Below are 25,563 nucleotides of genomic sequence, written 5' to 3' on the forward strand. Positions count from 1 at the left end.
TGTTACATCTATTATCTCTTGTACTCTCTGTAACAACCCTAGGAAATCGGCATTATTATTTTCATTTGCAGAGACTGAGGCTTAGCGAGGTTAAGTGACTTGTCCAAAGTCATAACAGTTTAGTAAGTGGCTGAGGCCAGATGTCCACCCAAGCCAGACTGTGACCAAAAGCCCCTATGCAAAGCCACTGTTTTACTATAGCTTCCTCTCCCCAGGGCTGGGCAACATGGTGGCCACCTCTGCAGAGTCCATGAGCCAAGCCTATCGCAAGTTATTTGGAATCATTTCTTAGTGGTCAAAGATCTCAAATTTGATGTCATACCAGCTGGATCTCAATCCTTTGGGCCTCTCTGTTCAGGAAGCAATTATCAGAATGTGGTACTTGTTATTTTTTAATTGCACTTGCATTGTTAGCACCTTTAAATTTTCTTTTCGAAGCTTTTTACATATGTTATCTCATTTGTCAAGTGAGCAACTTAGGGAATGTGAGTAAACCTGCTGCTTAGAAACCTTGTTTGTATTAGTATCACAACAAGCCAGTTGCCTGTGAATTGATTAATTACTAATGACTTCTTACATAAAAGTAATTTATCCTAAGTGAATTCTTTAATATCAAGTATGTTATTATTTTAGAGTCAACTTCATTTTCTTTCTTTTTTTAATTTTTATTTATTTTTTACTTAATTTATTTTTTTATTATTGATTTTAGAGAGAGAGAGGAAGGGAGAAGGAGAGAAATCATTGTAAGAGAGAAAAACATTGATTGGTTGCCTCCCTGCACACCCATCTGGGAATCAAACACCCAACCCGGGTATGTGCTCTGACCAGGTATCAAACCTGAGACCCTTCAGTGCACTGAACCACACTAGCCAGAGCCATTTTCTTTATTTAAGTAACAAATTTGATCACATTCACTTTAGTTAAACATTTATTGGGCACCTACTGTATACTAGGCACTGTTCAAGGCACTTTGGATTGCTTGATACAAAGAGTAGAACCCAACCTTGTCTGCTTTCTCCTCCCACAATACAAAGTGTTATGAACCTGTAATCTCTTTGAGGGTGAAGAGCCCGTCTTGTTGCTCTTAAATGGAACACCAAATATATGACTTCACCCATGGGAAGGTCTTCTTCGTTTAAAGTAAAATAAATGACTTTTTGCTTCCTCTGCTTTCATGAGGTGAACTATTGTCAGCCTTGGGTCATAGAAAAGGACATTCACACTTCTGTTTGCTGTGACAGAGGTTAGAGATGGACTTGACACAAATTCTCTCAACTCTGGGCTCCCACAGTGTTTTGCAACTCTCATAGCAATGATGCATCTTCCGTCTGTGACTGACCGTGAGCTCCTTCAGATCAGGGACTGTGCCTTATTCCTGTTTCCTTACTGTGATGGACTTAATACCCTACACATAAGCATTCAGTCAGTAGTTATTGAATTAATCACAGGCTGTTTCATTTCCCTCCCAGAGAGCAGAGACCATGCACTGATCATCTCCATTCTCATCCTTTCTATAGTACTTTGTGATGCACATTTTGTTTGCAGCACATGATCAGCGAACGCTTATGGTCTTCAAGTCTCATCTTTCCTTTGGTTGAGTTCTTTGTATTACAATTTTGCTTTTTCATAGCAAGACCCCAAAAAGCACACATCAAGGAATGAGTGCCTGTCCTAACTGACCAACTTGCCCATGAATGAATAATAACCAAACACATGTCTAAAGAGTCTTCTCATCCAGCCACACAATGTTGCCATCACCTGACAAGCTGGGAGACAAAGTCAGAAAAAGGAAGGACTCTTCTCAAGTCACATAAAGAGACTCTACTGGAGCTGAAACTAGAACCCAGATGTCATTACGTCCAGCCCAGATTTTTACCTTCTTAACTTCTGCCCCCCCACCATTTTATTTCTTTACATCACCATTGATGCACCTGAGATCGGGCCTATCCCTTCCACCTGGACTGTTGCCAGCCTAACACCTCCAGCTCAGCCTCTGCATGGTTGCCACAGTGATCTTCTAAAGTGCAAAGTGAATCATGTTTTTGAAGCATGGGGGATAGAGTCCACACTCCTTCATATGACCCACCGGGCAGAGAAGGATCTGGCCCCTGACCCCCAGGCCTGCCTCTCATCTCTCCCCCTCAGAGTCTGTTTCCCAGCCAGGTTCAAGTGTCTGCCTTGACCCTAACATTCACTTGTTTTATACCACTTAGTACAGATGCCCTCATTCTTCCTGCTCTCTCTGCCCAAAACATCACCTTAACCTGACTCCTTGATAGATAGCAGCTTCTAGGGTCTTCTAGGCAGACATACAGGGGTCTCCTTTACTGAACCTCAATCTCTGTTCTCCGCCCTCCCCACACATCCTCCCTCCCTCATTAGGCTGGTCACTAGAACACCTTATGCACTTCCTTCTACCTGTGCCACTTCTTTCTCTTCGTTTTCTAATTCATTGTCTCCGAGGAGGCCATGGCCTCCTTGAGGACAGGAACTGGGTCTTCCTCATGTTTGTGTTCCCAGAACCTGGCAGGAGGTCAGGCATATAATAGACACTCCATTACACGGCTGCTGACTCTGAAATAAATATCACTTCCATAGCCCTTCACAGTGAAGTCACTCAACTTAGGGTTGTCTTTAAATTAAGCCTCCCAAGGGATGATAGTTGAATTATGTAAGACGTAAAGGAAGGAGGATATATTTAAAGAAAAGTGACACTTAAAAATGTCTCTCTTTTATAGGCGGTGAGCAAATATTTCACAGCCACCATGGGATAATGTATCAGCATATTGGTAATGCAAAGTGGCCAGAGGGCCTCTGACCATCTCTTCAGCCCTTAGAAACCACCTCCCCTCTGCTTCTCTCTCTAGGCCCTGATTTACTGAAAGAAGCCAGTGTAGTTACCTGGTAAGTAAAGAGCACCTGGGTTGCCTTCAGATCTTTCATCAGGGAGTAGATTTTCAGCTATTTCTCCAGCTCAATTGTTAAACTCATTCCTGCCTGATTTACCAGTTGCTGGACTGTTCATTTGTTTATTTATTTATGATTCGAGTCCCCTGGGTTTCTGAACTAGCTTCACAAGGCTACTGCTCCATCTGGTTTAAATAGAGCACACTAAGGAGAAATGAGAGAAACAAGGGGACCGTGAGGTTGGAGGGGAAAAGAAACTGCCTGGCAAGAGAGGATGCAGAGAGAAATTCAGATTCTTGTTTCCTGCTTTATGAGTTTGTGCCGGGAGAGGGGAGCTCTTTTCAGCAAGAAGACAACCTGCTTTCTATCTGGAAGTTCACGTTTCTACCGGCAGATCTGATATTGGAAACCTATGAGATCTGAGTCTGTGAATGACTTTATGAATCATGTTCATGCAGGCTCATCTCAGGGGCCCAGGACAATGGCCTTTGTTCTTCCTTTTTCCTATTTGTTTCATTATTCTCTCGGGCAATTCATCTGCCTGAATGCAGACAGCCTGAAGGACATTCTTCCTACGCAATGAGCCTATGCAATGAGCAAGGATAGGTGTCTTGGCTTTGAGCATCCTGGATTCTCATGTAAAAGAGCTCTTCGCCTTGGTGATACATTTCATTTCTTCAGTCAGGAAGGGTATGGTGGTTAGAGATGTGCCCCCTAGAGTCCCAGCCCTGCTGCTTACCACCTGGGCGATCATGGAGATGCTGCTTTGTATCAATCACCTCTCTGAGGCTCACTTTCCTTATCTCATAAGTGGGGCTAATAATAATACTTATGTAATAAGCTTGTTAAGCTTGTTGAGAAGATTAAACAAGCTCTATAAGAGGACTTAACAGGAAACACTTGGGATCATTAGCTCTTTTTATAAGATCTGAATGCACTTTCCCTTTACGAGACTGTTTGTCCTCTGCGTCCCCGTGAGAAAGACAGCAAAGGCTCGGTGGCCACCTTTGACAGAGGGAAGGCGATTGTACACCTGAGACCCTGCCCCCAGGGGTCGTTCCCGCTCCACTCTGCCCCCTTTTGTTGTTATTGCCTATCCTCTGTTCACCTTTTCTAAAGCATGACTCAGAGCTTTTCCTTCTGACAGTGAATCGGCTGAACGGGAGACAGTAACAATCAAATATTTTGGCGTTATTCACCAGGAGAGCTAATCACTCTCTTTGCCTCCCACATTTAGAGAAGGAAGGATTCTGCTTTGAAAAGCACTGAGCGAACATGGTACACCATCTGATAGGGCCACGTCTTTGCTTTGTGTTGTTTTCCTTTTTATCAAAGGAAAAGGCGATGGGGCGTGTGTCCTCCGTGAAGGAGAGCAGGGCAGGCGTGCAGAGCTGCGGGCACGGGCTGCTGAGTTCTCGCCGCACCCTACTGCTGCTCCTGGTCTGAAGGCATGTTGCCTGCTGTACATTCAGCCCTTCCTGAAACGACTGGAGGGCAGAACAAGGATTCCACTTCCCAGGTTGGGAAAGGTCACTAGAAGCTGTGTACCCTCTTCGAACTGTCCACTGACTGATAGTACTAGAATAGTTGTCTTTGCCAAACAGCCTTTCCTGGATGCGCTCAGGACCCCAGACCCAGCATGGAGAGCTAATCCACAGTCAATTTATTTCAAACGGTTAGAAAACTTAAGTAACAGTAATGTATTTGTTATAATAATACGAGCTCTTGTTATAATCAAATCTCAAGACGGATAATGGTTTAAAAACAATAAAAGTTTATTTTCTCTCTCATAATATCCAAAACTTATCTTTAACTCTCCTTGGGGCAGAGATTCTGGGACTGTTTTTATGCTCTGTTTCCTCCATCTTCAACGTGTGGCTTCCAAAGTGAAAGAATTTATGGGCATCCAGCTGGGGGGAAAGAAGGAGAACATGAGGCTTGGCTCACATCTGCTTGGGCAGAGCTCAGCGGTAAAGCCACACCTGACTTCTAGGGTGGAGTCTAGGTCTGTGCTCCAGAAGAGGAAATGGATTTGGTGAATCGACCAGTCTCTGCCTCAGAACAATAATGACAAAACTAATGTTTCTAAAGCATTTACTTTGTGCCACTCACTGTGCTAAGCACTTTATCTACTTATTTTTAAATTCATATACCATATTATTCACTCATTTAAAGTGTCCAATTCTGCCCTGGCCGGTTTAGTTCAGCGGTTAGAGCATCGTCCTGCCGACCAGAGAGTCCTGGGTTTGCTTCCTGCTAAGGGCATATACCTCTGTTGCAGTGTGTCCCTGCCCCAGCTGGGGTTGTGTGGGTGGCAACCAGTCCATGTGTCTCTCTCACATTGATGTTTCTCTCTCTCTCTTGTCCCTCCTCTCTCCCTCCCACTCTATTTGAAGATAAATGCAAAAATGTCCTGGGGTGAAGATAAAAAATAAATAAAATAAAAAAATAAAGTGTGCAATTCAGTGGTGGTTAGTATATTCACAGAGTTGTGTAACCATCATCATAATTAATTTTAGAACATTTTTATCATCCTGAAAAGAAAACTCACACCCATTAGCATCACTCCCCCTTTCTCCCAGCCCCACTCCCCAACCTTAGGAAACCTGAATCTATTCACGCCTGTATGGCTTTGCCCATTCTGAACATTTCATGTAAATGGAATGCTTCCCTTTTCTTATATCATCCTTACAACAACCCTCCAAGGTGGGCAAATGGTTATTCCCATTTTACATATTTGCAGAGGGATCAGGTTGCTTAAATGATTTGTTAATCAATTTAAACTTAGCCCATCTTGAAACTCCAAAATATTGTGCTGTGTTCCAGTTGTAAAGAATAATCATGCCATGATTTGGGGGTGTGAAGAATGAAAGGGGTGATTGCTTTTTAATGAACATTATGGCAAAAAAAAAATGTTTTTAAACCTGACTTCTTCATGGAGGGCTTCTTTATTGAAATAACATACTTGTTTAATCAGAGAGCTCCAGATTTGAAGCCCAGACTTAGCACTCACCAGATGCATATAAAGTAAGCGCTGCTTAATCCCTCTTGAGTCTTAGTATCTTATCTATAAAATGGGAATCATGAACATCTATGTGCTGGGAGTATTCAATGAGATTAATTTACGCAAATGCTGTTCTTATAACTTTACATAGGTGATGCATTGCCATTGGTTGTTGTTCTTGCTCAGACGCAAAATTCTGGCTGTAACTGGGCAGCCATAGAGATTAAGTTAATGTATCTGGGCCTCCAGGATGCTGTCCAGGAAGAAGTTATTGTGATTTGCACTGTACAGCATCCAGATTACAATCCCGGAGTGACTGAGACCCCAAGAGGATGAAGTACAATGAGGGCTGGAAAAAAGAAACCTATTCTCCAGGCTAGAAAAGCATCTGCAGGGTCTGGCCTGTCAACTTCTGATCTCAGCTGGGCAGATCACCTTGTTACAGGCACCTGGAATGAACCAGCTGAGCCAGTGTAAGTTTGAAGTTCCTTTGGAAAGAAGATAAGCTGGCTGAGTTTCTATAGGCAAAGAGCCAGTAATGAGGTTTCCAGCATTTCATCGCATGTCCTTTTTGTCACTTTCAGCTCAGCCAGATGGTCATACTCAGGGGCCAAGTGTGTATTTGAGAGACTCAAGGAAAGGATTGTGCTTTTGTTCCATTGCCCCGTCCTCCATTCCTTTGCCATAATAACATTTAAACCTGGGCATGAGAGCACAGAGAAGACAGTGGGGAGTTTTATCAGCAGTGGCTGGCTAAGTCCTGTGGCCAGAGGAGGTCATCAGATAAAAGGGGCCTCAACTATATGTAGGATCAAGGGCATATTTCAGCCTTAAAATGTTGTCCTGAAAGTCTCTGGTTCTGCCACTCCCTAATTACATGACTAGTGACTTCATCTCTCTGAGCTTCCATTTCCATATAGGAATGTTATCTGGACCATGATTTACAACCATGCAACCTGTAATCTGCATAATTCCAGTGGGCTCCATTTGCATACACTAGGGGATAGCATGTTGTAAACATGGAATAGTCCAGATAATAAATATTTTAGGTTTTATGGGCCATATGGTCTCTGTTACAACTAATCAACTCTGCTGTTGTCATGGTAAAGCAGCCATTGATAATACTAAATGGATGGGTATGGCTATGTTCCAATACTACTGTATTTATGGGCACTGGAATTTGAATATTATATCATTGTTTCATGCCATAAAGCACTATTCTTCCTTTTATTTTTTTTAAAATATGTTTTTTATTGATTTTGTAGAGAGAGAGAGAGATGGAAGCATTGATGTCAGAGAGAAACATGGATCGGCTGCTTCCTGCACGCCCCCTACTGGGGATCGAGCCCAGATTCCAGGCAGGTGCCCTGACCGGGAATCAAACTGAGACCTCTCAGTCCATGGGACAATGCTCAATCCACTGAGCCATACCGGTCAGACTGATTTTTTTTTTTAACCAATTAAAATGAAAACTATTCTTGACTTATGGAGATCACAAAAACAGACAATGGGCAGGCCATGGTCTATGGACCCCCAATGTATACCAAAGTATGTTTGATACCTTCTAGAAAAGTGGTATCCTGATTCTTCTAAGAACCAAATTAAAAAGTAGATGTGAAGTGATAAATACAGTGTCTGCCCTTTGTAAGTGCTCAGCAAAAGGTTATTATTACTATTAATCCTTTAAAAAACAAATATATTAACTCTCTTTTTGCCATGGCCATTTGGGAGGGAGGCAGTTTCATTTAGGTTGCTTAACATTTCTACTATATTAAACTTTTATTATCTTTAAAATATGTATTAAAATTAAAAACATAAAAGCTGGTTTAGAACACCCAGTTTTTTTTTTTGTTCTAATGCCCCAGCATTGCCTCTTCAATTCCTAGACATTCCTTTAGTACTTGGTATGTGCTGCTAGGTGCTCCATGAGTAAATGATTGTAGGTCTTTTCTCTCCAGGAGCACTTAGTATTCTACAAGGTAGGTTCAGGTATCCCAAGAGTATTTAAGATGACAGCCTTTCTCTTTATATTCACTTTTTCATCTCAGCCTTGAAATTTCTGTTTTGGTATAGGTTTTATAATGTATATACTGCGCCGTAATACTATGGTTGTATTTATAAATACATCTGTAAATATTTAGATAATGGGGGTTGTGCTTCAAATGTTTAAAAATGATGAAGTTAGCAATCAAAGTTTTGAGACAACTGGTCTAGGAGGAAAACAAATAAAAGCATCCTAATGGGAAACAAGAATTGGTATGAGCGATGTAGGTTCTTATTCACAATGACAGTTCTAGGACATGAGTCAACAACTCTGGTATCTGTTTTATAGCAGGCAAAAAGCAAGATAGTTTAAATTTTTAACTTCATAATAACACAACAGCTGTATGAGATAGGTCCTATTATCTCTATTTTACAGATGAGGAACCGAGGTTCAATTCAGAGAAGTTAAGCAACTTATAAAGGTCAGCTTGAATTAAATCAGGACTGTCTAACTGGAAAGCGTGACATTTTCCACTTTAGCCTTCGTGGCATTGAAGAAATTTATGAAAAAAGGATGGATTCTTCTGTTATTCCTACAGTCTCTGAAGTTAGTCTTTTTCTATCCATGTACTTAGGTTATTGATTGGTAGGTTAAAGTCCATTCCCCCAGAGATTTGTAATCCACTCCTTGCCTCCCGGACCTTTGCACATCACATGCTTCTCATTCTGAATGAATATCTCCTTCTTAATTGGATATCTCCTAGTCATCCATCAAGACCTAGTTTAGACATCACCACTTCCAGGAAGCCTTCTTGACCTGACCTCTTCAGGACCAGTATGGATGCCCCTCCTCTGGGCATCTATAGCACCTTAATGACAGTTCTTATAAAATATGCTATATAGCTGTATTGTTAGCTATTATCTGCTTGTTACTCCCTGGACTGATAGCCCCTTCGGAGACAGAAAATCTAACCTTGATTGCATTGTTCTTCTGGCATCCAACAGAGCAAGACAGTGTCAGGGACATAATAGGTCCTCTATAAATACTCATGGAAGAAGGAATTCCTCTTTCATTGATTTGGAGTCTGAGATAACTTTGACAAATAGGTGGGTTGAAGTTTGCTTGTACCAAGTTTTCCCAGGATAGGACAAATTGGTGGATATACATTAGATTATGGGGGACCAGATAATGGTAAAACAAAGAAAATATACACTCATGGGTCTGAAGGCTTTTTCCTTCTGGGTTTCTCAGAAACTGAAGAGAGTCCACGTACTCTCACCAATCAAATTAATATTAATGATACATATGATTTATCAACATCTACTTAAATGTTTATATGTATATACATGTATAAATGCATATATATACATGAATTCATAAAACACAGACACTATTTCCATCAACTGTCTTATGGATCACTGAGTGGATCAAGTTTGTGAACACTCCCCAGGTGGGCTCATCTTGCCAGTCATCCAGTTGCTCTAAATCCCCTTTGGTCCTAAAGCTATTTCCCTCCTGGATAAATAAAGCTTTACCACTTTTTTTGAAGGGAACTAGCATTTACTGAGAGCTTTTGTGATGATCTAGAGACTCACCAGGGGTGATTGCACGTAGTCCTCAGACGTTTGCACAAACCCACACGTCCTGAACCCAAAAGGAAATGGATCAAGTCAAAAGCAAGTCAAGAATGTTACTGAAATTTAAAAATCTTCATTAAGAAATAGGGAAGGAGCAGGACAGGATGGGATTTTGAAAAGAAAACGCCTGAATTTTGTTGAATTTAGTTATGAAGGACTATCGGGAAGTTGAATTATCCAAATTTCTTGCATGAGAGATCATGACCATTAGCACAGACATTTTATATATGAGCAAAGAGGGGTCTTTTCAGCTGATTGGGAGATAAACATTCTTCTTCCCACCACCAATGTGGCTCTGTGTGAAGAGCTTCCTTTTTTTGTGGAAAGTGGACAGCATTTAGACAGCATTAGAACAGCTGTTCCCAAACTTTTACATTTCATAGACCAGAAACATTTTAGAATAATTATAGGTCAATAGAAAGGCCAACTTTTTACCTTGTTAATAAAATGAAGGTCATTCAAAAACTAAACAAAAACAAGACCAAAAGCTGCTGTCTATTCTCATCATTTCAGAAATAAAAAGACAATCCAATAGCAAAAACAATAGAAAGAAAAAACAAAGGGTAGAAAGGACATAATCTAATTTTAAAAGAAGGTCATTTTAACTTGATGGAAAATCACTGTCTCCTATATTTCTCATCCTGCCTGGGCCCAACAAGGGTCAGGGACCAGCCTTGTGTGGGCCTTGAAGTTTCATGGATTTTGATTTACATCTAGGCCCTACTAATTCTGAACTATGAAACCTGAAGCAAGTTACTCAGCTTTTCTGGGCTGCAATGTCCTCATGCACAGATGAGGATTATATCTGACTATATTGATACCCTATAGCTGCTGTTACAAAGTACTATACACTTAGATAGCTTAGAACAACAGAACTTCATTGTCTCCGAGTTCTGGAGCCCAGAAGTCTGAAATCAGAGTGTCTGCAGGGCCACCGTCCCTCTGAAGGGAATCATCTGTTTCAGGACCTCTCTCCTGGCTTCTGTCAGCATAACTCCAGTCTTCACGAATGTCCCCCTTTTATAAGGACACCAGTCATATTGGATTAGGGACTCACTCTATTTCAGTATAACTTCTTTTTCATTTGATAATCACATCTGCCACAATTCTATTTCCAAATAAGCTCATATTCTGAGGTATTGGGGGGCTAGGACTTCAACATAGGAGTTTGGGGAGGGATACAAGGTAACCTACACTGTTGACCAGTCTCAGGGAATTATTGGAACTGTATCAAAGTCATTCATAGGAGAAACTGAATACATTGTAAAGTACCAAAGTGTAATGTAAGGGGTGTGTGTGTGTGTGTGTGTGTGTGTGTGTGTGTGTGTGTTTTGGTTTTGGTTTTGGTTTTCTTTGCATCCAAAATGTGTTTATTGGGATGGTTCCCCACTCGTCTTCATTCAGGAGCTGTGAGTGCTGCTTTCTTCTGAAGGAGCCTCCTTCTGTCAGCCCTGCTTTGGTCCTGTTGGCTGACAGAGCACAGTGGAGGAGCCAACATACAAAACTACTGTTCGAGCATGGCTCAGGATGGTGGTGATTTTATAGCATCCTGACGTTTCACACCCATGAAGCAGGGACTGGGGCTCTGCACCAGGTACTGCTTCTTGTGTTTCCTCTTCCCTTCTGGAGAGAGATGGAAAAGGTCCTTAGCGAGAGGCATGCGTCATGGGGAAGTCAGGAGGTCATCATCACCAGACTGAGTGACTAAGATATTTCACTAAGAATTAGTCAAGATGGGCCTTTGAACACATTCATTTCATAAATATTTTGAACAGCTGTCATGTGGTAGATCCTGTTCTAGTGCCATAGACAAAACAGACAAGACCCCTGGCCTCATGGAGCTTATGTTCTCATAGGGGGCAGGGGAGGCAGCAAAAGTTAATGCAATAAACAAATAAATTCAATATAAATTTAAGTAGAGATAAGTACTACAAGTGAAAACAAAGTTCAACAAGAGAGTAGAGCATGATGGAGGAATGGAAGATGCTGTTCTCTGTGGGATGTCAGGGAGTTCTGTGAGGGACAGGTGAGCAGATCCTGACTGTAGTAAGAAGCAAATCCTGGGTGAAAGGGGAGCTGAGGGGCTCCGCAGAGAGTGACAGAGCCAGGGCTTAGAGGCAAGTCTGTGTGGTTTAAAACCTCTGATCGTTGTATCATTTCTCCTAAAGGCCCTAGTAGATCAGTCTGCTCGCTTTGCTCACCTGCCTCTGACAGGTGATGTGAAGCTCTGCTTGGGACAGGATGATGTGTTGCGTGTGGGCTGGGACACCAGGATGTCCAGTGTCAGTTCCAGCCCTGCCACTCAGCCGCTGTGATCCTGTGGGATTTGTCTACTTCTCTGAACCCAGTTTCTTCATCTGCATGGTGTCTCAAAACCACCTGCCTCCTAGGAATGTTTTGAAGGTTAGAGCCAGGCACATAAGAGGGGCTCCATACTAGCTGTTATTACTGAAAACAGGTTTCCTGGTGTTGATATCTGAAGAGGTGATGCTGACCTTGAGAGAGGAAGCGAAAAGCTCAGCTCTGCTCTTCCTCCCGGCAGCCTGCCTGTTAAGGATTTCTTTTTGATCAATATACTGTTTCTGAGTCTATTCTCAGGGATTCTGGGCTCTAGAGGGAGTGTGGTAGGACAAAAAGACACTGCTCTTGACATCAGAAGACCTGGGTTTGGGTTCAGGCTCAAATCACACTTGGAAACTGTGTGACCTGAGCAAGTTATTTCATCTCCCGTGCTTCAGGTTCCTCAACTGCACAGTGAGCAGGTCGAACAATCCAATCTCTAAGGCTCCTGGCATCCCTCAATTTCTGGGAGCTCTAGGCAAAGTCCCTTAACTTCTCTGAGCTCTGGAGTCTCATGTACCCTGTCACACTACTGACATCTCTCCTGGTTGCCAAGAGGCTCAGGAAGAGAGAATGTGTTTGCTAGATTGTGACATTTATGCAAATAGGAGGGCTGATCTTTACAGAACTAGGAGAATCAAGCCTGAGTACTACACCTGGCCATGTGTGCACTTGAGATGCAGGGGCTTTCCTCCACATTTTGCCATCTTTGCCTGTCCCCCACTGGGTTGGGTGGATCCACCTCAACAAGGTGTGGGGGAATACAGGCGAGGATGGGGGTACAGTACTGAGGTGGGAAAGCATCTTATTGGTTAATGCTGGTACATCCCAAACACCAATTACTGTATCTGCTTCTAAGGCTGATATATTTATCAGGATGAGTTACAAGGAAATATATGTACCCAGGGAGTGAGGATGCTACATGGTCACCCCCTGCGATGTATAATCTGAGAGTCTAGGAGGGGCTGTTTTATAATTCATCAGGTTTCGCTAGTGAGTTCTGTCAGAGTCTTAGTTATAAAGGCAAGTGTGAACCGGACGGCAGACTGGAGAACCTGGCACCAAGGAGACGGAGAAGCTGCCTTTAGTGCCTCCTGCCTCCTCCCTGCTTTGTTCCGATAATTTTGCGCTCGGTAAGTTCCCTGGCTTTGCAGTTAATCGTTGTTGTTGAATAAGCTTGCAAATGAATCTGTAGTTCAGAACATGCACTTGATGTCAGAAGTGTGCGCTAGTGTTTGGGCTGCTGACAAATTCCACAATTCCCTTTAATGAGCGAAATAGCTTAAAAGATGAGACAAAACCTGACAAATCAATTATTCACCTGGATCCTTGAAAGGCTGCTTTCTTTGGTTGCTAAAGTTTCTCGGGTTTCATTCTGTCGGTTTCATTTGTTGGGTGAGCTTTGTCACGAAATTGTTTTTCTTAGCTGCCAAAAGGAGGTATGTACAGGGTGGTTTGTCTATCCCCACCCCCAGCGCACCCTCCCCAGCGTTCGGTAAATCTTAAAACAGATAGTTTGCCTGGTAACCAGCTCCAACGGAGCTGAACCTGTCAGTGCAAGGCACGACTCAATTGCAATCTTTTGTGTGAACAGAACTGAGGGGCTGTGAATAATTGTCATTGTGGAGATTTTACTGTGGAACTCAGCATGGTGGTAGTCCTTGCATTTTGCCGGGATGGGATCCAAAGCCGAGGAGATTTGCATTTAGCTTGCCTGTTGATAATGTAGAGAGAGAAAGAAAGACCGGATCGCTGTAGAAAGAGCCGTACAATGCACTGGCAGGACAGACAAATGCAGAAGGCATGACTTGTATTTGTGTAACTTGTGACTTTCCTGTAGTTTCCTAGTCCCCGGAATAATCGCCTGAGGTCCTGCTCTGGGTCAGCCCCGGGGTCCTGGAGTCAGGTCCTGGCTCCAGGCAGGGTGAGAGCTCACTCCGGTCAGCAAGCTGTGGGAAGTCATTTTCTCCTCGGAAGGGAAGAAGTGGGAGCTGTGCCTCCCCGGGACTCCTTTCTGCCCTGTTGTTTTGCCTCTGTCCAAATCTTATCTTGTAGAAACCAACAGCTTAACGTCCTTTTATTTTTCGCAGTAGCCGACTTAATGGCGGTGTCATATGGCATATTACATATGGAAGAGGAAGAGCAAGACATTTTTCTGCATGTTTCAAGTGTGCCTGGCTTGTTGACATTTGCTTTATCTCCCTGGCAAGGAGCTACTGTCTTCTGAGCCCATAACTGTGTGCCCAGAGCAGTTACCTTACACATAATTGCACTTTCTCTTTCAGTGTTGCAGCCGTAGCTCTGACAAGAACAGTCTCTTTTATTCGCAAGAATAGCAACTCATTTTAATATCTCTTTGTAAACATGTATGCTTTTTTTTTTTTTTTTCCACCAGGGACTTAGCTTGCTCTTTGCTTTCTCCAGATAAATATTTTGGGCATCAGCACCACTGCCAATGAAGTTATTTCTTCTTTCCTAGTATGCTTGTGGATTGCTTCAAAACTTGGCAAATTGGGGATATGGAATATATCTTTTTCCAGGAACACATTTTTCAGGCTTACTTCTTTTGTCCGTAAATAGCTTTTCCATATTTTCCATTTCCCTGAGTAACTTTTGCTTCGAGAGCAAGGGAGTGATATATTGTGGTTGGCACTTAGGGGTATGTAACCTGAGAATTGGTTTCTATTCTGCAGCGGCTGCCCCACAGGGGGTCTGAAAAATGTCTTTTTGTCTTATGTTCAGCTCAAAGCCTCTGGGCTATAGTAATGATGATTAAGATAGGAAATCAGCCAATCATTGCAGGTATAAAGGAACATCTGCGTTTGATGGTCCTGCAGGCTCAGGAGGCTTTGTAAAGCTCAGGACCCACAGCTGAAAGTTCCTAAAAGTGTTAATATGCCTTAATGCCAGGAACAATGTAGTTGTAAAGTGCCTTTGTGATGTATTATACACTGAATTTTATTGTATCAAACTTTTAAAAAAACATATGCCAGAGCCCATGGTTTATTTTTCACAGCAGTATCTGGTTTTGGAGAAATAAACCAATGTGCCATTTTCAATAAATGAAGTTTCTTCTCCTTTAGTGGTTTTCCCATCTTCTCCACCCACCAAAAATAACTCTATGGCAACAAAAGAAAACTTAGCATGAGTTATTCTCAATTAAATTTACAGCAAGACAAATATGAACAGTGGGTGACAAGCACCTTCTGAGCATGCGCGCGCGCGCACACACACGTCTCTCAAAAAAGGATTAAAAGCCGAAGAAGCATTAACATGATGCCTATGTGACAGGCAATTTTCTTTGACAGAGTTGCGGGTGGGGGGAGGAAGGGAGAGGTTTGTTCAGAAGCAGCCCCCCCCCCCCCCCCCCGCAGTTTCGGTGGGAAGGACAGGGGCTTTGTGTTGCTTGTGGTCTTCACCTCAGTCTCCTTATCTGTAAAATGGGGGAGGGGAGAGTTAGGAAGACCACACCAGATAGATGTTGGTATCGCAAATACTACACTGATTGGCACAAAGGGGACCCAACAAAAAGTAGTCATTATTGTTGTAAGTTGAATTTCGTAACATATATTAATTCATTCTGATGTTAGCTTTGAAAGAAAAATGCCACAGTATGTAAATAGGAAAATTATACAATTTTTATTTCTTGTTAGCAAGATATACTTCCTTCAGCTAGATAATTATTTTTGCTTTTGTTTTCTTTGCTGTGGAAATATAGTAAATGCATAATTATTACCTTTCAGCTCACTTTCAACTAATTCTCAGAATGGCATTCAGAGTCCATATATAATTATTGAAAGCATGAACTGAATTTTAAATGGGGAGCCTGAAAATGAACTAATGCCAACTCATGTGTCATAGCTTCCAAGTTATTTGCTAAACAATGATCTGGCCATAACTCCAGCCCTGACATTGCATTCAAGTATCTGGTTATATAGTAAATTTCATTTATTATATTCTGGGCAATGCACTGAATGTTTTACATGCATTTTCTCATTTAATGCTCATCACAGCCTTACAAAATAGGTTCTCCTTTGCTTCCCATTATCAAATGAGGAAACAAGATTAGAGAACATTTGTTTAAATACTGTTAATTTGTTGTTGTTGTTGTTGTTAATCCTCCCCCCAGGATATCTTTTTCCATTAATTTTTAAATAGAGTGGAAGGGAGGGAGGAGGAGGAGGAGAGAGAGAGAAACATCGATGTAGAGAGACACATTGATGGTTGCCTCCCGCATGAGCCCGACTGGGGCCAGGCATAGAACCTGCCACCCAGGTACATGCCCTTGACCAGGAATCGAACCCATGACCCTTCAGTCCTTGGGCTGATGCTCTAACCATGGTGCCAAACTGGCCAGAGTAAATAATGCTAATTCAAATAAGTATATGGTAGCAATGGAATTTGAACTCACACCTGTCTGATTCCGGAATCCACACTGTAACCACTGTGGTGGAATTATCCAATGGGATTGCCAGCTTTACACGATTCCATTTGGGAATCTTGGCCCTGTATCTGCTTTGATTCTTCTCCCCACATATTTAACCTCTCTCAGAGTTTAGGGGGTATAAAAAAATGGAGTTAGGGATTTCCTTTGCTCATTTTGGTCTATACCAATCAAGATCACATTTTCCTGAGCCATCTTTATAATTTTCACCAAAGTATAAAATCAAGTGTGAAAAGATATGAAATGTTAAAAGGCCAGAAGCCTACCAAATTCAAAGTAAAATCCAAAAGTTATGTTGAATCAGTACTACCCTTAGGCCTGGGCAACTTTCCTCTGTACCTCTGGCTTTAGAGGAGTCAGTGGGCCAAGCGGATAGATGCATTTGGATCTTGCTCTCTAGACCACATTTGGGGTAGATAGGACCCCAGAATTTCTTCCCCAAACAATCCTGGGCCTACTTCCAGAAGTTGTGTGGTGTGTCCACCCCTGGATATGGAGGAGAAACTGAGAGGTTGCTATTTGCATGGGGTTTGATCACGTTTGAACTTGTGACTTGGGATGTCCACACATCTGCATGAAAGGCCTTTGTGGGGCAGGAAGGAACTATGGCAGAGAAGAGGGGCTAGCCCAGATCTGAGGTCTCCACTTGTGTGTTTACCCAGAGCCTCCAAAATGTTAGAGACAGCTCTACCCTGCATTGAAAAACATTTACTTGTATTTTAGTGTAGTGAAGCTAAAGTCTCAGTGGGTTGGTTTTGTAGAGTTTTTGTGTATTTTTGCTTTTGACCTTTCCGCATTAAGCCAAAAGAAATCACTGGGGGGAAAAATGGTCAAAACTACAAAGATCTCAGACTAAAAGCTTTTAAAGTTCCATTTTGGAATTTATAGCAGTCAGATTCATCAAAACTAGCCATTGGCCTTTTTTCCAGCTCAGAGGCATAGACCGACATTAGTGACCTTAGGGTCGGCTAGGTTAAAACTCTCTGCCTTTGTCTTTTATACCATTTGAAAATATAGTTGCTTAGAGAGACTATTGCTAATTTCAGGTGCCCTTTTCCTGTCTGTGCTTTTGAATGGCAGTTATAATCCTTAGTGCTCAGGACTAATGGAAAGCTGCCTGAAGGATCCCAGTGGAACTCTGCCTTACGGGCTGGTATGAAAAACAGAGATGGCAATCAATGGCTTTGTGTGGCCTTCTCCCATCGTTATTGTAGCCCCTTCTTCTATCCAGGGCCTCCTTCTCCCAGTGGCTCCTTTCATCTTCTGGTGTACTGGAGAAAAAGGCCCACCTAACGAGAACTAATAACCCGGAGTTCCAGGCTGCAAAATCTCTGCAATGATTAACAATCTTGAAGTTTAGGGGAGTTTGGTTTTTTTTTATTCATTTATTAAATGCAGTGTAAGATATTATGCAACTAACAGAGTAATTTTTGCTTTTGTTTTGGTTTTATTACTCTTACCTTCATAAAGTAGCTTTCAAGCTGAAAAGGCAGAATGCATCTTGGAAAGTATTTCCTATCAAAACGTGCATCCTACTTTCTTTGGCTATAAAGCAAGTTTAGTCATTCCTGTCTCAAGACTGTTGGGAAGATGTAAATGAGATCATTCATATCCCAGTAAATAGCTACTCAACATCTGGCACAGTAAATACTGAGCGCACAGTGTGTCTACATTAAATGATTACCCAATCAGATAATACAGCAGTTAAACTGATGATTGTGTGATGACTAAGGTGTGAGGCACATTTATTTTGCCTAGCAGAGGTGGTGGTAGGGACAGTACAGGGAGATAAAAAACAAACAAAAGCAGGGCAAAATAAAACTTTTTTAACCCCTGCATTGAAAACTCATAATAATGTTTGCCTTGAGTGTTGGTAATCCCATTGATTTTTGTTGTCGTTTCTTTTTGCTGTTTCATGTATCTTTGGAACTTTTACAATGAGCATGTATTATTTAAAAAATAAGGAAAAAAGAAGAAAAAACATTTTAAGGGAATTGAATTAGAATAGGAAATAGTATGGGTACATTGTAGATACCTAACACTGTAAAAAGAGTCAAGTCGAACAACAAAATATGCAAAATACTTGGCAGAGATGTTCTTGGTCTAAATAATGCAGGTTTGCTTGTTTTATTTTATATGAGTTTGCTTAGTTATCTGTTATTCATCATTTATTAAGCATAGACTAGTGCCAGACGTTCTGCTAGGTGCTGAGATTACAAAAGTGAAAAATCATAACCCTAAAGCTCAAGAAGTTTATAATCCAAGAGAAATGGACACATGAGCCCACTAGTCGAACACAGTGTGGCTCCTGCTGTGTCAGAGCGGGAGCAGGTAAGGTTGCTTTTTCGTGCAAGTAACAGACAATGTCTCAAAACGACTTGCTCAGTAAAGGGAATGTACCTGTGACTGTGACCTAACAGGAGAGCAGTGAGGCCAGTTTCAAGAGGTCTGATCCTGTGGCTCACAAGGTAGATAAGAAATGTTTTTTCCCCTTTGGTTATGTCATGCTGCCTGTCTTGGTACTAGTGTATCGTAAGACTAACTGCCCTCGTGGCTCCAGGGTGGTTGTCAGTGGCTCCTGGGCAACTTGTTTTCATAGTCATCTACAGCCAGAAAGAGACCCTGAGAATGGTCCCTAAAATGTCCTTTGAATGGACTGGCTTACCCATGACTATAAAACTGAATCATCAGCTATATTCTGAAGCTGAAACAAAATAAAGACAGCCTCCCTGACCTTATCAGTTCCTAAACAGAATTTGGCAGCTGTTGCTGTTAGGAAGAGATGGTGATGGTGATGGTGCCTGCCACAGCATCCAATAACAATCTTCAACTTTTGATGTGTACCACGTATAATGTACAAAAATGTCCAGGAAAGCCCTGGCCGGTTTGGCTCAGCGGTTAGAGCATCAGCCTGTGGTCCAGAGAGACCCGGGTTCAGTTCCTGCTAAGGGCACGTATTTTGGTTGCAGTTTGTCCCCGGCCCTGGTTGGGTTGTGCAGGTGGTAGCCACTCGATGTGTCCCTTTCACGTCAGTGTTTCTCTCTCTCTCTCTCCCTCCCACTCTATCTGAACAAAAAATGGAAAAGAGTCCTCAGGTGAGGATTAAAAAAAAAAAAAAAATGTCCTGTAGATCTAGCATGTAACATAATGGAGAAAAGGCCAAGCATTTAATGGTACAAGTCCTTCAATTGACTTCCATGATGGGTAGGGATTTGCCAAGAGATAAGAGAGAGGGGAAAGGCTGCAAGGTAGAGAAAAAACCTTTCTGTAATCACAAAAACTAACCAGGTAGTTGTTCAACTCTCTGCTTATCTTGACACTGGCACTATTACAAAAGTTACCAGCCTGAAGCCATCTACACATTGGTATTAATGAACAGAAAACCTAACCTATCAGTTTCAACAAAACCTGCTATTGAATGATGACAGTTGGGTTTTAAGCTAAGCGATTACCAAATGCTCTTTTTTTTTTTTTTTTAAATAATGTACTACAGATTGGAAATCAATTCAATAGAACCTTAAGATTTTTGCCCCTGGCTCAAGATTATAGTATTTTAGAGCTACACCATATCATTGGCATTTTTTTTTTTCTCCTTTTTTTGCTATTCATGAAACTTGTTCAAGAGAGTTAATGACTCACCCAATGCCTCAAATTTATTTGAATTTTTATGTCATGGAATTTATGATGCTAAAAAAATGGTATCAGACAAATGGGGGTACTTTTGAATAGATGTGCTTGCCAATTGTATAGTGCATATCATATTGAATATGAGATATACTAGAATAAAATACTTTTAGCTAAATATCAATGTTCCATAGCAACATTAGGCTTGACTTTGGTGTCTGTGTGATTGACAGTTTATGTAATTTATCTGTTCCTCGGTTCTTCAGCCTTGGGTAATAGTCACCTTTTCTTTCCATTGAGAAAGTAAAATGCTTCCTGGGTATGATTGTCCTGGATGGGCTTGGTCACAGTTTTCACTGAAATTTCCATTAAATATGAAAATTCCTGGCTCCATATTTAATTAGCTGTATTTTGGATTGGTTTTCCAGTGTTGCAGAATAGAAGAAGAAATGGCAAGACTATTATTTACTTTCCATAGGAAGTGTGCTTATTCTCTTCATGATTTTCTGGCATTCAGAGTCAATCATAAAACATTCTTTTTTTCTTTTCTTTTTTTAACTCATGAAGCTTGTTTCAATGCTGTCAACTTACCTACTGAATGAGCAATCTCCTAAATACTCATTTGTCTAGCTTCTTTTCAATAATGGCAATAACCAGAATCAAAGTATATTTCCTCTTGCCATTTGCTTCTGGTGCAGTGAATCTGCTCAGAAACCATGCAGCCAGGCATGGGCAAGTAGTTCCCAACCCAGCTGCGTGAGTGAGAAACCTCTGACTTACTCAGAAAACATACTTGACTTAGACTAGGCTGCAGCCACCAAGTAGGAAATGCTCCCTGGGGCACTGGTTCCTTCCTCTTCAAATTAGACAGCTTTCACTGCTGAGAAAGAAGCAACTAAATATAGTGAAAAAGTGATGGGTAAGCACAGATGTCATCCAACCATTTATAGGTGCCATTATCCCATGGCAAACTTTGCTTCCTCATAACACAAACCAGATAAATTCCTTTTTGTTTTGAGATTTGCTTGTACAAGTAGAGAAACAGTAAGAGAAACTGTTTCTTGGATGGATTTCTCATCTCATCAGCAAGTGTTTTGGGTTTCTAACAAATAGGAGATGCCAAAGAGGTATCAAAGAGACCAATACTGATATTCAGGCCCCATACAGTACTCCTGATTCTAAAACCATTAAAATATAGTAGTTCCTCCTCTGTGGGGGATACATTCCAAGACCCCAAGTATATTCCTTAAACTATGTAGAACCAAACCCTATCTATATATACTATCTTTTTCATATATATGAAAAAAATTTTTTTTCATACACACACACACACACACTCTTCATGGCTTCTCTTTGACATATCTGAATTGCCAGCATCACTATTCTTACACTTGGGACCATTATTAAGTAAAATAAGGGTTGTGTGAACACAAGCACTGCATATCATGACAGGCAATCTGATAACTGAGAGGGCCACTAACTGACTAACAGGCGAGTAATATGTACAGCGTAGATGTGATGAGCAAATGGATGATTCATGTCCTGGGTGGGACAGAGTGAAATGGAGCAGGACAGTATGAGATTTCATCATGCTCCTCCGAATGGCACATAATTTAAAACTTATGAATTGTTTATTTCTGGAATTTTCCATTTAATAGTCTCAGACTGAGGTTGACCGTGGGTAATTTAAACCGTAGGTAACTCAAACCGCAGAAAGTGAAACTGCGGATAAGGGGGACTGCTGTGCTTACATTCTTGTTGGTAAATTGCTTTTACCCGAAGCTGTCTGAGCTGATGCAGAACACTCCCCAACTCCAGTCCCTTTCTTGGGTCTTTTTCACATCTCCAAGATCGAGTAAGTAAAGAGCCAATCAATTAACTAAAGATTAAATCAAGAGTTAATGCCTGGCACAGTTCATTGTTAAATATTTTGACAGCACTTCTGTGTAAGACCTATATTATTTTTTCTAAAAATAACTTACGGCTACATTGAGTAGAATGACATTCAGATTCAAAAGCAATGTATAATTAAATGCTAAGTTGTTTAAGATGGCCCAGTATAATTGTTTTAAGAGTGATAAAGGATATATTATTTGAGATTGTCTGGAAAGATCGACCAGGGAATTGGATGGGGCAGGAATGAAAGGCAAGGGCAGAATGTACAATTTTTTATTCACTTAACAAATAATAACTAAATCTCCCAGTTGTTTACTGCCATTCTGTGCAGAGCACTGTGCACACATGATCTCATTGACCTCTCAAACTGCACTGAGGAGAAAGAAGAAAACAAGCCTTGCTCACGCAGCCATGTGTTAACTCCGCTCTTGCCCATCATGTGCAAGACACTATAGTCGCTGGCATGGTGAACATGAATATGTATTTTTTGCGTGTAATGGCCAAAAGCGAATTCAAGGAAATACTGACAGGCTTAAATAAATGAAAGAATGTTCTTGGGCTGTCCACAATTGAGAGCCTCATTTTAAAATATGACTGGGTAATACATTTTTATATTGCTCGCTTCAGTTGCTTCAATAGCAATATAAAACATAGGTGAGCCACAGGGAACTAGCCAAACTCATTATAGTTTGATTATCTAATCTTCCAATATTAGTCTTCTTATAACCTTTGCATAACATAGGAACATTAGAAAAAGCAATAAAGCACACAGCCCAAGTATTTAGCCTATTGACAAAGTCTTGCTTTCCATCTTTAAGTGGAAATGGAAAGAGCAAGACTATTCAATAATGATTTGATATTAAATCTAACTTTTTTTCTAACTCCGATTTCCAGCTTATGCCTTACACAACAATAAGCAAGTACTTGCTATGACTAAACTTTATGGAAAAAATGTACATTTTGGGGCCAGAGTATGGCATCACCACCCTTCTTGCCAAAATACTTCACAGGGAGTCCCTTGGGGGCACAGATTTGATGTCATTTATCCTTGTGTACCCAGCATCCAGCTTGGTTAATTGACAGACACCAGATTATATGTCCTTCAAGGGAGGATGAAGACAACGTGAGATTGAGAAATTGGGGAATAATTTCTGGAGATGAACCTTGAAGTTGTTACAGAAATTGACTAGATATACAGAGAAGGGCATTGTAAGAAGATAATATATACTGAGTGGTGTTTCTACAATGAGCATGATCACAGTTTGTATATCCAAGGAGAGCAAGAAAGGACTCAATGCCTTTGTAGTATTTTTACTCCTATCTACCCATTTATCTGAATTTCTTTTCGTACTCCCTCTCCTTTGTCTTATCCCCCCCCCATCCTTTAAAATTCAGATTTCTTCAACAAATAAGGAGGAAAAAAAGAGACACAGGGGAGGCACTTAAAAGGCAAATTAACTACTTGTAATTTTTTAACATTATTGGATCCAAATTCAAACAAACTGTAAAAAAAAATGTATGACATTAATGAGACAATTGGAGGTTTGAATACCAACTAGATATTTAATGACAAGTTATTGGTCATGTTGTAGATGTGATGATGGTATTGTGGTAATGTTAAAAACAGTTTCTTTTAGCCCGGCTGGTGTGGCTCAGTGGTTGAGCATTGACCCATGCACCAAGAAGTCTCCAGTGATTCCTTGTCAGGATACATGCTCAGGTTGTGGGCCCAATCCCCAGTGGGGGGGCATGCAAGAGCTGGCCAATGGATATTCTCTTGATGTTCTTGCTGATCGATGTTTCTCTCTCTCCCTTCCTCTCTCTTCCTAAAAAAAAAAAAAAAAAAAAAAAAAAAAAAAAAAAAAAAAAAAAAAAAAACAATAAAGAAAAAAAATAGTTTCTTTTAGAAATATATGCTGACATATTCACAGCTGAAATTATTTTCATCAAAATAATACAGGAGAGGGAAAATGAGTAGATTAAACAAGAAATAAATAAATAAGCATAATTAGTACTACTATTACTTTTTTGTATCTTCCTAGAAGACATTCCTTTTTCCTTCTCCCCACCAGTGGATTCGATTTTGTCTCCTCACTATACCCCAAATGATCTGGGCATGTTTCAAATCTTCTGTTTCCGTGAGTCACTATCGCCAGAGGAAGCTCGCTAGTAAGGACAGATATTTTTCTTTGTCCTCCCATTGACTGGCTCAGAGGAGCACACAATAATGTTGGCTAGAAGGATAAGAGATAAAGGATATACAGACCTCCAAGGTCTACAACACTACAGTGTGTGATTCAGCAGTGGGCTCTCCTTCATTTCTTTAACTTTGACTAATTCTTCGGAAACAAATCTTAATTTATGTTCTATGTACAAAACAGTGTTTGATCGTAACTGAAAGCCAGGAATGCAGCAACCTGATTGAAACTAGATCATTTACACATTTGCATTTAACATTCATGGAATGCAATGTTGTGAGACCATGTTCATAATGAGTACAAGATGACATTGTTCCAAGCCTATTTAGTTGTCATAGAGATAAGAAAAATATAAAGAAAAACATATTCCTTGTGTTGAAAAATACTTTAAATTATGGTATCTGAACCTAATTTTTGCATATAAATTTACAAAACATCTAAGGAGCCCTTCATCAACTTCCTTGTTATAGGCTTATGAACATTCTTTTGGTCCTTTGCAGGTGCTTATTTTGTACCAGTGAAAATTGCAGCTCTGAAAAGTAGGGACTAGGGAGCACTGGAGGGGGCTTTGCCCGCTGATTCAGTCGGTGCTCTTGCCTTTGATCCCAGCTATGCTGAGGCAGCCAAGACAAACAGAAATCTGATTCATTTGTGTTCTTTTAAGATTTTAATTCACTCCTTAGTAGTATACTGCTATTGGAAATATTAACTTACTTTTATTGCCAAACTTTTTCTGTAATAAATGTGTGAGCATGTGTGTGTTAACAATAGAAAGGAATCAATCTGTTCCTCAGAATTCATAGATAGCTACTCACCCAGGAGCAATTCAGCAAAAAGAATTAGTTAAAACCTGCATGCTCTTCCCTAGAGGACCTGTTTCATAGATTAGATGGAATTAGCTGGAGGTTTTTAATGAAATATTTTCATCTATAACAACAAAAATTTAGAATTTTGTAACTATGTGCATGCAAGAGAGCCCAAAGGGATTTATTTCCTTCTGTGGTTGTAGATATACTTTCTAATACTAAATAACAAATAAGGACTATGTTTACCAAGACCTATTATGCTTCCCAATATTCAGTATCAAGCATCCAGATACACAGCCTTCAGGGGAGTGATTTTGTTATTGTTGTTCTCCAGAATCTAGTACAGAGCCTACACAAAGCAGGTGCTCAGTAAATGTTTGTTGACCTTTCCTCCTGCTTCCACCTTCTGCCATGAGTGTTATCACCCATCACCACCAGACATCCACTTAATTTGTGATGTTTGGAACAAGCCCAGGAATGATACAAGCACAGTAGCTGTAGAAGTTTCTACAGAGTTTGGCAAGACTATGGGTCATGTAGAGGTTAAATGGACATCCACTTATCTCTAACCTTCATTGGGATTTGTTGGATGTTAGATGATTCCTGACTTCAGCAGCAGGATAAGCCAGTTGGTTCAGGTAGATGGGGTACTGCATACAACAAAGTGTACCTCATTGCCCTTAGAATTGAGAGACCAAAAAATTTAAAGTATAAGGATAAAGT

At 40.8% G+C, this 25,563-nt stretch overlaps 1 protein-coding gene across 7 annotated transcripts in view; it reads left to right on the plus strand.

The window, feature by feature from the left end:
- DLG2 (discs large MAGUK scaffold protein 2) overlaps nt 1–25,563 on the plus strand; it is a 1,351,614-nt gene that overhangs the window by 1,118,099 nt on the left and 207,952 nt on the right. The window contains exon 1 of one of the 7 annotated variants that reach the window (XM_036258405.1): nt 12,914–13,005. The exons of the other annotated variants lie outside the window; for them this stretch is intronic. The gene's annotated coding sequence lies outside the window, so the exon portion shown is untranslated. Of the gene's footprint in view, nt 1–12,913; nt 13,006–25,563 lie in introns of those variants that run through there. 7 annotated transcript variants of the gene reach the window in all.

This window comes from Molossus molossus, unplaced genomic scaffold, assembly GCF_014108415.1.
Source record: "Molossus molossus isolate mMolMol1 unplaced genomic scaffold, mMolMol1.p scaffold_m16_p_13, whole genome shotgun sequence".
NCBI lineage: Eukaryota > Metazoa > Chordata > Mammalia > Chiroptera > Molossidae > Molossus > Molossus molossus.